This window comes from Aulonocara stuartgranti (assembly GCF_965226115.1).
Source record: "Aulonocara stuartgranti genome assembly, chromosome: 5".
Lineage (NCBI taxonomy): Eukaryota > Metazoa > Chordata > Actinopteri > Cichliformes > Cichlidae > Aulonocara > Aulonocara stuartgranti.
This window is the reverse complement of record NC_138943.1, coordinates 18,276,214-18,288,613: the sequence shown is the minus strand read 5'-3', so window position 1 is coordinate 18,288,613 and position 12,400 is coordinate 18,276,214. Positions and strand designations below refer to the sequence as shown.

General features: G+C 37.2%; 1 protein-coding gene across 16 annotated transcripts in view; it reads left to right on the top strand.

Moving 5' to 3' along the window:
• atp2b2 (ATPase plasma membrane Ca2+ transporting 2) overlaps positions 1-12,400 on the top strand; it is a 127,876-nt gene that overhangs the window by 37,154 nt on the left and 78,322 nt on the right. The window contains exon 1 of one of the 16 annotated variants that reach the window (XM_082533186.1): positions 12,276-12,302. The exons of the other annotated variants lie outside the window; for them this stretch is intronic. The gene's annotated coding sequence lies outside the window, so the exon portion shown is untranslated. Of the gene's footprint in view, positions 1-12,275; positions 12,303-12,400 lie in introns of those variants that run through there. 16 annotated transcript variants of the gene reach the window in all.

Genomic DNA, 12,400 nt, shown 5'->3' with positions numbered 1-12,400 from the left:
CCACTTGTTCCCCAGGATGGAAGAGTCCCTACAAATTAATACATTTTTTGTGTATAATGACCTTTAACCTGTGAAGAAATATTTATACACTAATAGTAATGGTAAATGGCCTGTATTTGTATAGCGCTTTTACTAGTCCCACCTAGGGACCCCAAAGCGCTTTACACACCCAGTCATCCACCCATTCACACACACTGTTGGAGGCAAGCTACAGTTGTAGCCACAGCTGCCCTGGGGCAGACTGACAGTAGCGAGGCTGCCATATCGCGCCATCGGCCCTTCTGGCCAACACCAGTAGGCGGTAGGTGAAGTGTCTTGCCCAAGGACACAACGACTGAGACTGTCCGAGCCGGGGCTCGAACCAGCAACCTTCCGAGTTACCTTACAAGGCGAACTCCCAACTCTTGAGCCACGATCGCCCATAATAGTGGTGGTCTTTCCTGGATGATTGTCCCTCCCTGCATCTATGGAGGTTCACTGAATTATGAGTATGAGTATTATGATACGATTCCCATATATGACCTTTACAGTCATATCATAAATGCACACAGAATGTGCTCTCCACCCTTGTTGAAAAAAAGAGTACCATCCTTCCAAAAGATTTTCAGAGAGCTGGACAATCATTTCCAAGACACATTGGATGAGTTTAGACTGCATGTGGCATGACTTTTTGTCATTTAGTTTCTTGCCTGTCTGTAAATATAAATTATTTTGTCATTGTATGATTTATTTATCACTAGGAAGGATAACTAATTACAGTCAATGCATATCACCTACAGATACAATCCATATGTTGCTCTGCTTTCTTATACACTTCTGTAGCCGAGAGTGGTGCATGCACCTCATTATTTTTGCTGTGTCATCATCACGTCTTAGGATCTTACAGCTTAAAGACAAATAAAAATGATAAGCAAGGCTAACCCTTAACCCTATTTTACCTTAAAAAAGAACTAATATGTAATGTAATGTGATCAATTCTTGCCTTAAATGACAGGAATTGATAGATAACATATAGCAACTTCATTGCTTATTTTTCTTTTATAAGCATTTCTGTCAGTGAAGGAAAGCTATTTTAAAAACCTGATTAGTGGAAAGAAGAAAAAGAGGAGACTGAGACGTATAAATATAGGATTTGGCTGAAAGGGACAAGGCTGCCATTGAGCCAGTTTAAATTCAATTCTTACTCCTACTTCAGCCAAACAATATCATGTCTGGAGTAAATGCAGCAACGAAGGCAGGAACAAGAATAAAAGGTGGAGAGGTACGATGAAACTGAATGAAAGAAGGAACATTGCAATCCAATGAGGTGGCCATCATTTTCTAGGGTTAGTGAGTATTGATATACAGTTGTGTGTGGATTGTACAAGTTAGTGGAAGTTTAAGATCTGTAATTTAAAAACCAAAATGAAACCAAAGAAAAACTTGACTTAAAATCTCTACGTGTGATTTAATGTAATTTCCATGGACTAATGATTTATTGTGCTTTATGTGCAGTTTAGAAACATTAAGTATATTAAGTAAATTATATATTTTATATATTAAGCTGAGTTCCTTAAATAGAAAAGGTATTCTGTTAAGGACAAATTCATATCAGGTACCATATCCATGCCAACTTTATTTATAAATCACTTTAAAAACAGCCTCGCAGGTAGAAGTGCTGCAGGTGATGGAATAAAAGTTTGAGCACTTTTGTTGTTGATGGTTTTTGTTTCCTCCAGTCATGAAATCTTTCAAATTTTTGAAAGAAAAATATTTTGGCTGGTGAGACAGTGTGAAAAAAATGCACCTCTGATAACAAGTGTTCATAAGATGGGTTGAAAGCCTGGGTGTGAAGCAATTGAAGACAGCCACTTGACATTGACACCCACTTGCTTTGAGTGTAGTGACACATTAGAGAGTCCAGTGTTTTTTCTTTCCAAATTTTTCTCAGGTGAAAATACTTTTAGTTTTCCTACTGTGTGAAAATCTGACAGCACAAAGTGGGTTTGTACATAGGTGTATGACACAATGACTAATAATTTTTCCTCCATGTCTATTCCTGTCTTGTAAGCGATCATATTTTTGGTGTCTTGCCTGCTGATTGTTTGAAATCACTTTTTATAGTGTCCTGGTGATTCAGGACGTGTTTGACATGGTGAGCTGTGAGCTAGTAGTTGATGTTATTTTCTCGGCTTTCCTTTGTGTAAGTGTATAATCTGAATTGATTCCATAAATTGTTGATTCCATAAATTAAAGTTGAAATGAGATATAGATAGCCGTGTGTTGAGGACTAGAAGCACGCGTTGCTGTTTGATAATGGGACAGCAAAGGCTGAAACGTTCAGATCTTGCATCTAGGAGCTTGTGCCAATACAGCAGTGTAACACGTGACATTTGTTGGATGTGGTATTCTCTTGAAGTGAAATTGTTTGCATTGCTTCTGATAGTATTTTTTCATCTACTTTGCTTTCTTCGCTGCTAAGAATTATTATGAGGAGAAAGAAATAGTGACGTTATAAACCCAATAAAATATCATATCATCAGCAGCTCATGCTTGATGAAACATTGGTGCCGCACTTGCTAACACTAACACATACATGTAGTGTTAGCAAGCTTTTTATAAGGTCTTGGTTATTGCTTTACTGGTTACTACTACTGGTTAAAAAGACCAACTTCATTCATCATGAATTGATCATTGCAGCATGATAAATGGATGCTTTTTCTATTTTTTTCTATGTATTTGATATTTCTGTGAGAAGGTAATGAATATTTGTAATTATAATTAGGATATTTGGATTATCGCATAGAACGTGTTGAATTTGTTTATTGATGATGGGTTTTTATGTGTATTTCTATTTATTTAACTGCAGATGGAAACTAAATGTGGTGAAGTGCATCTTTCTATTTAGATGAATGTTTTTTCATACATTGCGCCTGACAGAAAGAAGAAGAAAAAAAAAAAGTCAAAAAAAATCAATAAAAAAATCAAATCGAATCCACACCATAGTTTTTAATCAGCAACTCTATTATTTAGACCAGTCAGTCATTTCTAAGATGTTGCAAATCAGAATGTTATTTTAACATCAACATTTTCTGTCGTCCATGAATCATGTCGTTTTTGTAACGGCAGGCTCTGAACAAGCTAGCTTAAGTTGATGTTTACCAATTTAGTAACAACAAGAGGTTGGCTGTTACTAAAGGATCTCAGAGTTATGGTTGTATAAGTACCTAATACTTGAATTTAAAGTATGATAAATTAAATAATGTTTTAGATTATTAGTATTATTAGATAAAATTAAATGTAATGGTGTCAAATGTAGGGATGTCGATCCATAAAGTTATATAGGCTAACTACTGTTAAAGTTAAATTAGTTACTACTAATAATAAAAAAAATATCATATTTTGTTTGAATGACTTGAAAATTTTTAATTTCCAGGCAAACTTCAAAGGAAACTGTAGTGCTTCCCTTCTCTCCTCTTCTTTTGTCTACTCTCCTACATCACAGTTCGCTTCCATGTGTTGAATTTAAATAGCCCAATAACTCCCTCATGATTTTTTGAAGCCTCATCTGGAGCAAGGAGAGGGCTACGGCAGCCTTTTTTCTTTTCGTCTAGCAGTGACCTTGCAGTAGGAAGTTAATATAACATATGTGTGTGTGTGCAGGCATGTTTGTGTCCATGTGTCAGAATGCACAGAATACAGCATATGCATATACATAAGAAGTATGAGGTCTATGATTTTGCTTAATAGACGATAACTATGGGTAAATATACATGAATGAATGTATATATGGCTAATATGTCTAAATTATCAGTACATCCAATTTCCACAGGGGAAAAACAAAAACAAATCAAATTCTGCCTTTCAGTCTTCAGATTGCATCTAATCTTGATACTTAATCAAGATAAGAAAACTATGTGTCACATTATAATGTGCTTATTCAGTTCTAATTTGAAACATGTGAAACTGAACAGACTGCTGCTGGTGCTAATTCCGGTGATAAATGGGTTCTGGTGGACTAAAATGGCTACCAGTAAAGCTTTTGTAAGCCCGCTCTTTTGTTCTATTAACAGTTAGATAGATGTGCTCTACTGCATGCATACTGCAGCCAGTATTACACAATTTCAGTTCCTTCTTATCTTCCCGCAGACAGCTGAATTCAACGTTGTCTCTTTCTCTATTTTTGGACTATTTCTCAGTGAAACCTGGAACATCGGTATGATTCCTTTTATTCTTTTGCCTGAACAGATGATTTCTACACCAGACACAGACAGTGACACAAACATATCACCACACTGAGACATTTTAGCTGTTTTGTAGATGTGCACGGTCTCATCAGGGAGATTGGTTACAGAACCAATTTGTCACATGCATTTGTCAAACTCCGCCTAATGTAAGATCCTAACAGACTCTAGTCCGTCTCCAGGAAGATTCCAGCATTATATAATGAACCACTGGTGGGCAGAGAAGCACGCAGGCACAAGGAGGTGAGCCGACAAAGGAGAAGTTTAAAGAGAGCACAGGCAGACAGATGGGATGGTTTATTTAAATCCAAGTGGGGAACAAGACAGGAAAAAATTAGAATAGTTATATTCTGATATTTAGAAGTAGACATAAAAACATAATACCTGTGAACTGATTTGATGTCACACAAGAATTTCTTTTTGTTTTCATGACTGTCTACCTGAAATGACTAAACACACACACACACACACACACACAAAGATGTGCATAAGTGTGCATATGTCATCTGACAGGTATAAGTAATTCTAGCCACAAGTTTCTCTGTGACCAGTATTTAAAACAGACCAGGCTTGTATAAAATGAATAAATGGATGACACAGCTGGCGCTAATTAGCTTTCAGCTGGAGGATTAACAGCTTTATTTGCTTGTTTTCTGACCTGTATGTGATCATCAGTTGTACCGCACTGATTTTTTTTTAGACGTTTAAATCTTGCAACGTTAAGTCCAAATGGTGACAGGCTACAGCGTGTGTTTGGATTAGATGCTGACGAGTGCTCGCATTAGATGTTGTGCTTCCACCACACACAACACTTTGTTTTTTTTGTTCATGACTTAGATGATGATGAACGAGGTCTAGCAGTCTGCGATCCTTTTAATCCTATGCAGGCTTCCCATGTTGGACTTGTTAAAGTTAAATGTGACACCCAGTGTTTACAGCAATGTTAATATTCTAAAGCTACTTTTGGCTGCTCCCTTATTTACAAGGGTCACCACACACTCTAAAAAGGAATTCAGAGGCTTAGTAAATATCACTATAAATATAAGTTAGATGAGCCTGAGATAAAATATCCTTATAGTAATTATCTGAGTTTGATAAGTTGAAATAAATGTCTAAAATGTTAAATTATATTTTGTGTTAAATTAAGGTATTCATTTACATCTCAGGCAAAAAATTCAGTATGTGGTTCACAGAATACCTTCTTTGCATGTGCTTAATATTTTTGTTTAAAATGGAATCAAAATATTTGAGAAATAGGTGTCTATACTCATCAGTATCTTGTACTAAAATCATTAATTATTCAAATCAATATTATTTATTGTCAGCAACTACAACTGAAAAGTGTAATTAAAACATGATAACGTAGAGTAATTGAGTACCATGAGCCTTTTTCATTGTTTTGTTCATTTTGTTTTTTAAATAATCTGAGCTTTTGTGTTTGCTCTCATGGAAAAATGTTTAACATGTGGTCATTTTTCATACATGTATTATGAAAAACACAACTACATATTAGTTTGTTTGGTTTTTTAGACTTAGACTACCAGTGAAATACAATAACATTCATATTTGAATGTTAGGGGGCGGTCGTGGCTCAAGAGTTGGCAGTTTGTCTTGTAATCGGAAGGTTGCCGGTTTGAGCCCCAACACCGATAGTCTCGTTGCCTACTGGTGGTGGTCAGAGGGCCCAGTGTCTGGCAGCCTCGCCTCTGTCACTGCGCCCCAGGGCAGCTGTGGCTGCAATGTAGCTTGCCATCACCAGTGTGTGAATGTGTGTGTGAATTACTGAATGATTCACACACACATTCAGGATGACTGAATGTAGTGTAAAGCGCTTTGGGGTCCATAGGGAGTAAGTAAAGCGCTATAAAAATACAGGCCATTTACCATTTCTAATATTAGGTATAATTTTAATTACGTTCGGTTTACAATATTAAGTAAATGGAACAAAATTTTGGATTAACTGACCATCTATATTTCAGTTACATTGACCAAGCAAGTCAGTGTTATTTACTCAATTTTTTCATGTTTGTGTAACAACTACAATTATTTATTTCAACTTAATATGTTTAAGCTTTAGTTATTCAATTGATCAAGTATATTGAACAGATTTGACTGGTTTTGAATCTACTCAATATTTATACGTGTAAAAGTGTTGCCTCAAAAATTCAGTTTTAGTTTTTAGAGTGCAGTGGGTACCTCCACATGTTTGATTTGTCAGATTTTTAATTCTTATGGAAGCTTGTTTCTGCCACTGAAAAAAAAAAGCGTGAATATTATGTCAAAAGTAGGGCTTAATAACTCAAAATTTGAAGATATCTTCTTAATTTCAAGCCATTTTCTCAGAAGTCTGAGTTAAGAAGTTGAAATTTTCAGCCTGAAATTTTGAGATAGTAATTTGAAATTCTGACTTTGGGATGGCAACAAAGGTATTTTTCAATAGCAGAATCAAGTTTCTCTACCTTCCTGACTAAACACCAAAGGGATTTATCTCTCTTCCTGGCTGGCTCTAATTAAACTGGAGATCTTTGACTTCTGAGCCACAGGGGGGATAACTGGTAGATCACTTGGGTTAAACTGAGTTTTGATACTTAACATTTAGTACTTGTATAGTAGTGCTGGTGTAGTGACAAATTAATTTCAGGCTCTATATTAAAGTCATCTCTAAAAATTGCCAGAAACCAGAAGGCTTCGGGCCATTCGTGGCTCTGCACATTTCCTTTTCTGTGACATCTACAGATGTGAAAGAATTGCTCGAGCTGTCGTCTCTACTTCCATCATCATATACTGTAGGTAACCTCTTCTGGCAATGAAACAGCATGAACTTTTGACATTTGACATAAACCACTTTTTCTATAAACCATTGCTTACGTGCTAGACTTGGCTTTAGTGGCATTTGTGAAGAACCGACATAAAATTTCACTGTCTGTGCACATACTCATATGAGTAGTCAGAGCCTTAGGTATATCATTATGTCAGAGATTTATCCCAAAACCAGACCTTACAAGTTGGAATTCACAGTCTCTGCCTCATGAAATCTAAGCTTTGACCATTCATCCCTGAAAATGGTGGTGACTCAAATACTTTGCAGGCTCTTTCTTGGTTTGAAACCCTCTGCAGCAAGTGCCAGGCTCAGTGTCTTTTCCTATTCACCATACCACGTGTGGACTGGACCATGTGACATAATATGTATGGATTAGTAAAATCCCCATAAGCACATGTGTCATTCACTTGTTTAATGTGATACTTTCCTCGAGGAGTAAACCAGAGTTTGAAATAAAATAAAAGAGACTTCTTGTAGGTTGGACTAGGTTCAGGCAGGTAAGGTTATGATAGCTGGATGTGAGCCTGAAGCTAAAAGGGTGTGAAAGTTGTTATCCATCAGAAAGGTCAAAAGTGAAAAGGTTGACCCCATTACATTTTCTTGGTTCTTTGTGCTCATGTTTTAATTGAGTCTGCCAGGTATTGCCTGCCATACATGTTTCTGGCGATGTTCAGGGAGGCTGTTTAATATTTGAACAATGTACCACAGATATGGGTGAGGCAGTTTAAACTGGCTTTAATTAAGAAACAAAACCTAGAGCCAGATTTATTAAGCAGTGCAAATTGGTGTGATGCTACAGTCTTCAAAAAACACACATGGAAGTGGAATGTTTTGTAGGTGCCCAAATTTATATCCAGGTCATTTTGTTAATGACAAGTGCAAGCTAATTAGAGCTGCACAAACTATTAAAATATTGAAAGAAAAATAAATAAAAGTGTATTTATGATGTTGCAGAGCTGCAAACCGCCCCACTGGCTGTTAAAATGAACACATCAGTGTTTTAAGTAATGCATCCCTGGCTTCTTGTATAGGGAAACCATATATTCTCTCTTCCTTGTTAAGCTCTGTTACATTATAAAAGTAGCGTTGCAGACCATAAATATGCAGGGTCAGCTCCAAAGATTTAGGACGAGTCAGTGGAGAGCTACAGTACAGAGCCAAAGCCTTGGCAAAGTGTACACAGCAATCCACCCGTGCCAGTTACATGCCCATTTTGATAACGTCGCCCTCTGTCATTCCAAATAAATCCACACACCTAGTGGTAACTATTGCATATATGATGTTTTGTCACTATTGCATTGTAATGTTTGCAAAATAATAAGATTTGTTTTTGTTTCGATAATAAATAAGAAAGAAAATTTAAATTCCCACCTGAAACCCTTAGTTACAGTTAAATCGGTAGATCCATCCCAACTGTCATAACGTGAAAGGCAAGCTACAACCTAGGCAGGTCACCTATCTATTGCAGCTCTAATACTGAGACAGGCAGTTAACTGTTCGTGCTCACATTCAATCACCAGTTAACCTAACCTAGAGAGAACCCACACAAGCATGCTGAAAACATTTAAACTCCACACGGAAAGGTCGTACGCGTCAGAAGGAACGATTATCCAGGTTGTGCGTATTGGCTAATGGCTATGTGACTGACTAATGAGATTGACCCCTTGCTAATTTTCAGTTTCAGCATCTCATGGCCTCATGTAACATAAACAACTGAAAAGTTGAGAGAGACTTGAATAAATAAAGTAAGGTAAAGGAGACAGCTGGCTGGAATTGCCTGTAATAAGTAAAGCTAGTAATGAAAAATGTAGTCCTTAAGATTTAAACAGGCTAGTTATAAAGGACACATTAGTTATGAAGGGCGAATTAGAGCTAATTAGAGCAAAATTATTTTTGCACTGGGCTGCGAATGTATTCACTTGAAAGTACAAAAAAGTTATTTGTTGCAAGTCTTCAAATAATGAACCAATGTTATGGAAAAAAATGCTGTACTTAAAAATAACGGGAGAGACTGAGAGTGTCCAGGCAGTATAAGAAGAGCATAAAAGCATGGGCATGGCAAGAGAAAATGTCACATCGCTGTACCTGCCAAAATTGTACGGTGTGCTTCAAAAGAAGAAAAGCAAAAGTAGCAGGTGGAAGTCAGGATGCAAGCAAGAGATGGCATTGCAACAGCGACACACCAGAGATGCAAACTCATGGTCCGTCAGCAAAATATGCCTTATTCTGTCTTACTACTAAACAAGTTAACCAACAAAGGCAGCGAGTATTAGCAAGTCTGAATGGGAGTGCAGGTTGGAGAAAAAGACCTCAGTATACACGTCCTTGTTCAAGATGTGCTTATTCTACAAGTTCTAACAATTCGATGATCAATAGTTTGAAGGTATGACATTGATGTGTTGGTTATTGTAGTGGTGGTGAGGTCAGCAACAATATCTGCTTATCACCTTTTATGTGTTTTTTTTGTGGCCCATTTATCACTCTAGCTGTTGCAGACGTCCTTGATCCCTCTCCTCTTTCCAGATCTATCCTTTTCCTCTTTACCTCTTTGGATTCTTTGCATCACGTATGATTGAGACACTAGTCGTCTTCTAAAAGAATTATTTTTCTTGTATAGCTAAAAGATGCCTTTCATGAGAGCTTCACTATTTGGTGCAAATGTTTGCATTACTCACTGCCTTGTCCTCTGTCCTTTAGCCCAGTCGTTTTACAGCTATAGCATATTATCATCAGGTCTCACCTATTTGCTTCTTAATCTTAGTCTGGAGTGACACATAGCAACCCCTGCAGCCATTGGCATTGTCTGGCCAACTGACTGTCTTCAAAAGCCCCTCATCAGCTACCCCTAGCACACAACCACAAACAGAGTTAGGTCCATAAATACTTGGGCAATAGTCAGTGGATTTAAAATCAAGATGTGATTGAACTGCACACTTAGCAATTTAGAAAATGCATGTGATACAACGCCTTTTTCTTATATTTTTATAGACATTTCTCAGTTGTAAAAAAATAATTGGTTGGACTAGCATCATTTACAAGGTAAGGATTGTTTGTTTTTAATACGTGGGTGAAAATTCTTTGCAGTCATCCTTTTGCAGACTGCCTGAATTTTAGAACAAATCACCAAATGCTGTTTCCTCCCCTAAGAGGCTTTGCGAGGTCTTTAGTGCAGCTGCATTCAGTTGCTTGTTTACAGATCACAGTATAGCCTAGAGTATAGCTATGTACACTTCAGAAGTCATCCATGTAATTCTAACAGTAATCACGTTACCACCAAAGACCAGTGACCTGTTTCTACTGGCAGCCATACATGCCCATGCCATAGCATTGGCCCCACCATGTTTGACAGATGATGTGATATGGTTGAGATCATAATCTGCCTCTCTTTCCATCATTTTGATGCCGGTTCATCTTGGTTTAATCTCTCCTAAGATTGTTTTTATTTATTTTTTGCTTCCAGATCTGTTTGACTCTGGCCTTCCTGTTTTCAAGCGTAACAGCTCTCTGTATTTCCACTGATGAAGGCGTCTCTTAATTGTAGATTTTGACACTGATACACTTAGCTCTTCAAGTGTTCTGGGCTTGGTTAGAGTTTGTAGTTGCTTTTCTCAACCATAGAAATAATTTTGTCATCTTCTCTTTAACTGACTTTTGTGGGCTTTCAGGCCTTTTGGAGCTAATGAGCAAGCAGTGCTTTGCTTCTTTTTAAAAAATAAACCAGACTGTTGATTTGGCCAGTCCTAAAATTTTTAACTGTCTAAGAGGGTTTATTTTAAGCCTAATTATAGCTTCGAGATCTCCAGTTAAAAAATATGAAATGCAAGTTTAATACTTGGAATTATCTCCTGATTTTTTGTCTGCTTAATGTCTCATGAAATATTGAGGGATCATGCCTCACCTGGCCACGAAACTGCTTGTCAGTCAATTCTAGTGTTACTTTTGTGCCTCTGAAAATAGTAGACTCTTTTAAAATAAAGCTTTAAATCTGTACTTCAATCACATCTTGATTGTTTGATCTAAAATCAGCTGCGGTGGTGTACAAAGCCAAAATGATACTACCAAGTACTCATGGACTAACTGAACAAGTACATATTCACATGGGTATTTGTTGCTCTTCCTCTTCCTGTGATACCTTTCTTGCTTTCTTTATCTTCTTTTTAGCTTGACATGGGTTGGATCTGCAGTCGTTATCGAGCTCCTGCATTGGTTAGTGAAGAAAAAATGTATTTATTTTTCGTCAGGCTCTGTCTGCACATAGTTAGCGTGACAGCTGTTTTCAACCCAATTAGAGAGCACTGATGGTGGCTGAAAGAAGAATCTCTGTGTGGTTGTTATATAACAATTCACCTCTGAGACAATGTCAGTTAATGTGTCTTTCTCTCTGTCTGGTTGTGTGTTTGTGTGTGTATGTGTGTGTATGTGTTCCACAGCAGCTGCTACCTAATGCACCATGTATTTGGGGATTCCCTGAACATTGTGCCACTGCTTATGCTGCTTATTATTTTCTTACCCCCGTTTTATGAGACAAACTGCCTTTTTTAATTGCAGAAACTGGCAGTCTTTTGCAGGTTATGCATTATGATGCTGTTTTAGTGATGGAGTTTATTGAACTTATCATACATCACTGTTTATAAGTCTTTGCATTGTAACTCAACCCCACTCAAACTACATGCAATAAATGGTACATTTGAGAAGCTTGTATTATATTTTTTTGAGACTTTGGTAGTATGCTGTTCATTTTTTCCTTTCTGTAATTTGTAGTGTTATTTTTGTCCCGCCTGCATGAACGCCTAAAAAAAAAGAGTGTTTTTAACATTTAATAAATTTAAAGCATGATGTCATTTCACGAACTTGTGAGCATTTGTAAAACTGAAATTACGATGTGACATCTGTGAACTGGCAAAGGTGCAGAACAGCTCTTACTAAAGTCTTCTGCACTATTTTATGTCACAGGCAGGGGGGGCTGTATGCCAGCTATGCTGGTGGCAATGTTGCAGTGGGCACAGCTCATACCTCAGCTCTGCCTCACTGTGCTCAAGGACATTTTGAGAGGCACAGAGAATGCACATGACTTCACTGGAGGGCAGCAAACTGCCCACTTCTTGTCAGACCAGGAACTTTACATCAAGGAGAAAGCAGCAATTATTAGAACACAGGTTCATCATTAGCACTTGTTCTTTACAGTCACAGAGCAGAAAAGAGAGACCAAGGAGAGAGAGGACTAAACATAATGCAATACATCAATGTTAGCATTAAAGGTAAGATCAATTTTAAAGTTAAATATATATTTTTATACTGTACATATTGTGCAGATTTGAAATCCGTCCTTAAAATGGTTGCAATATTGTCATCACAC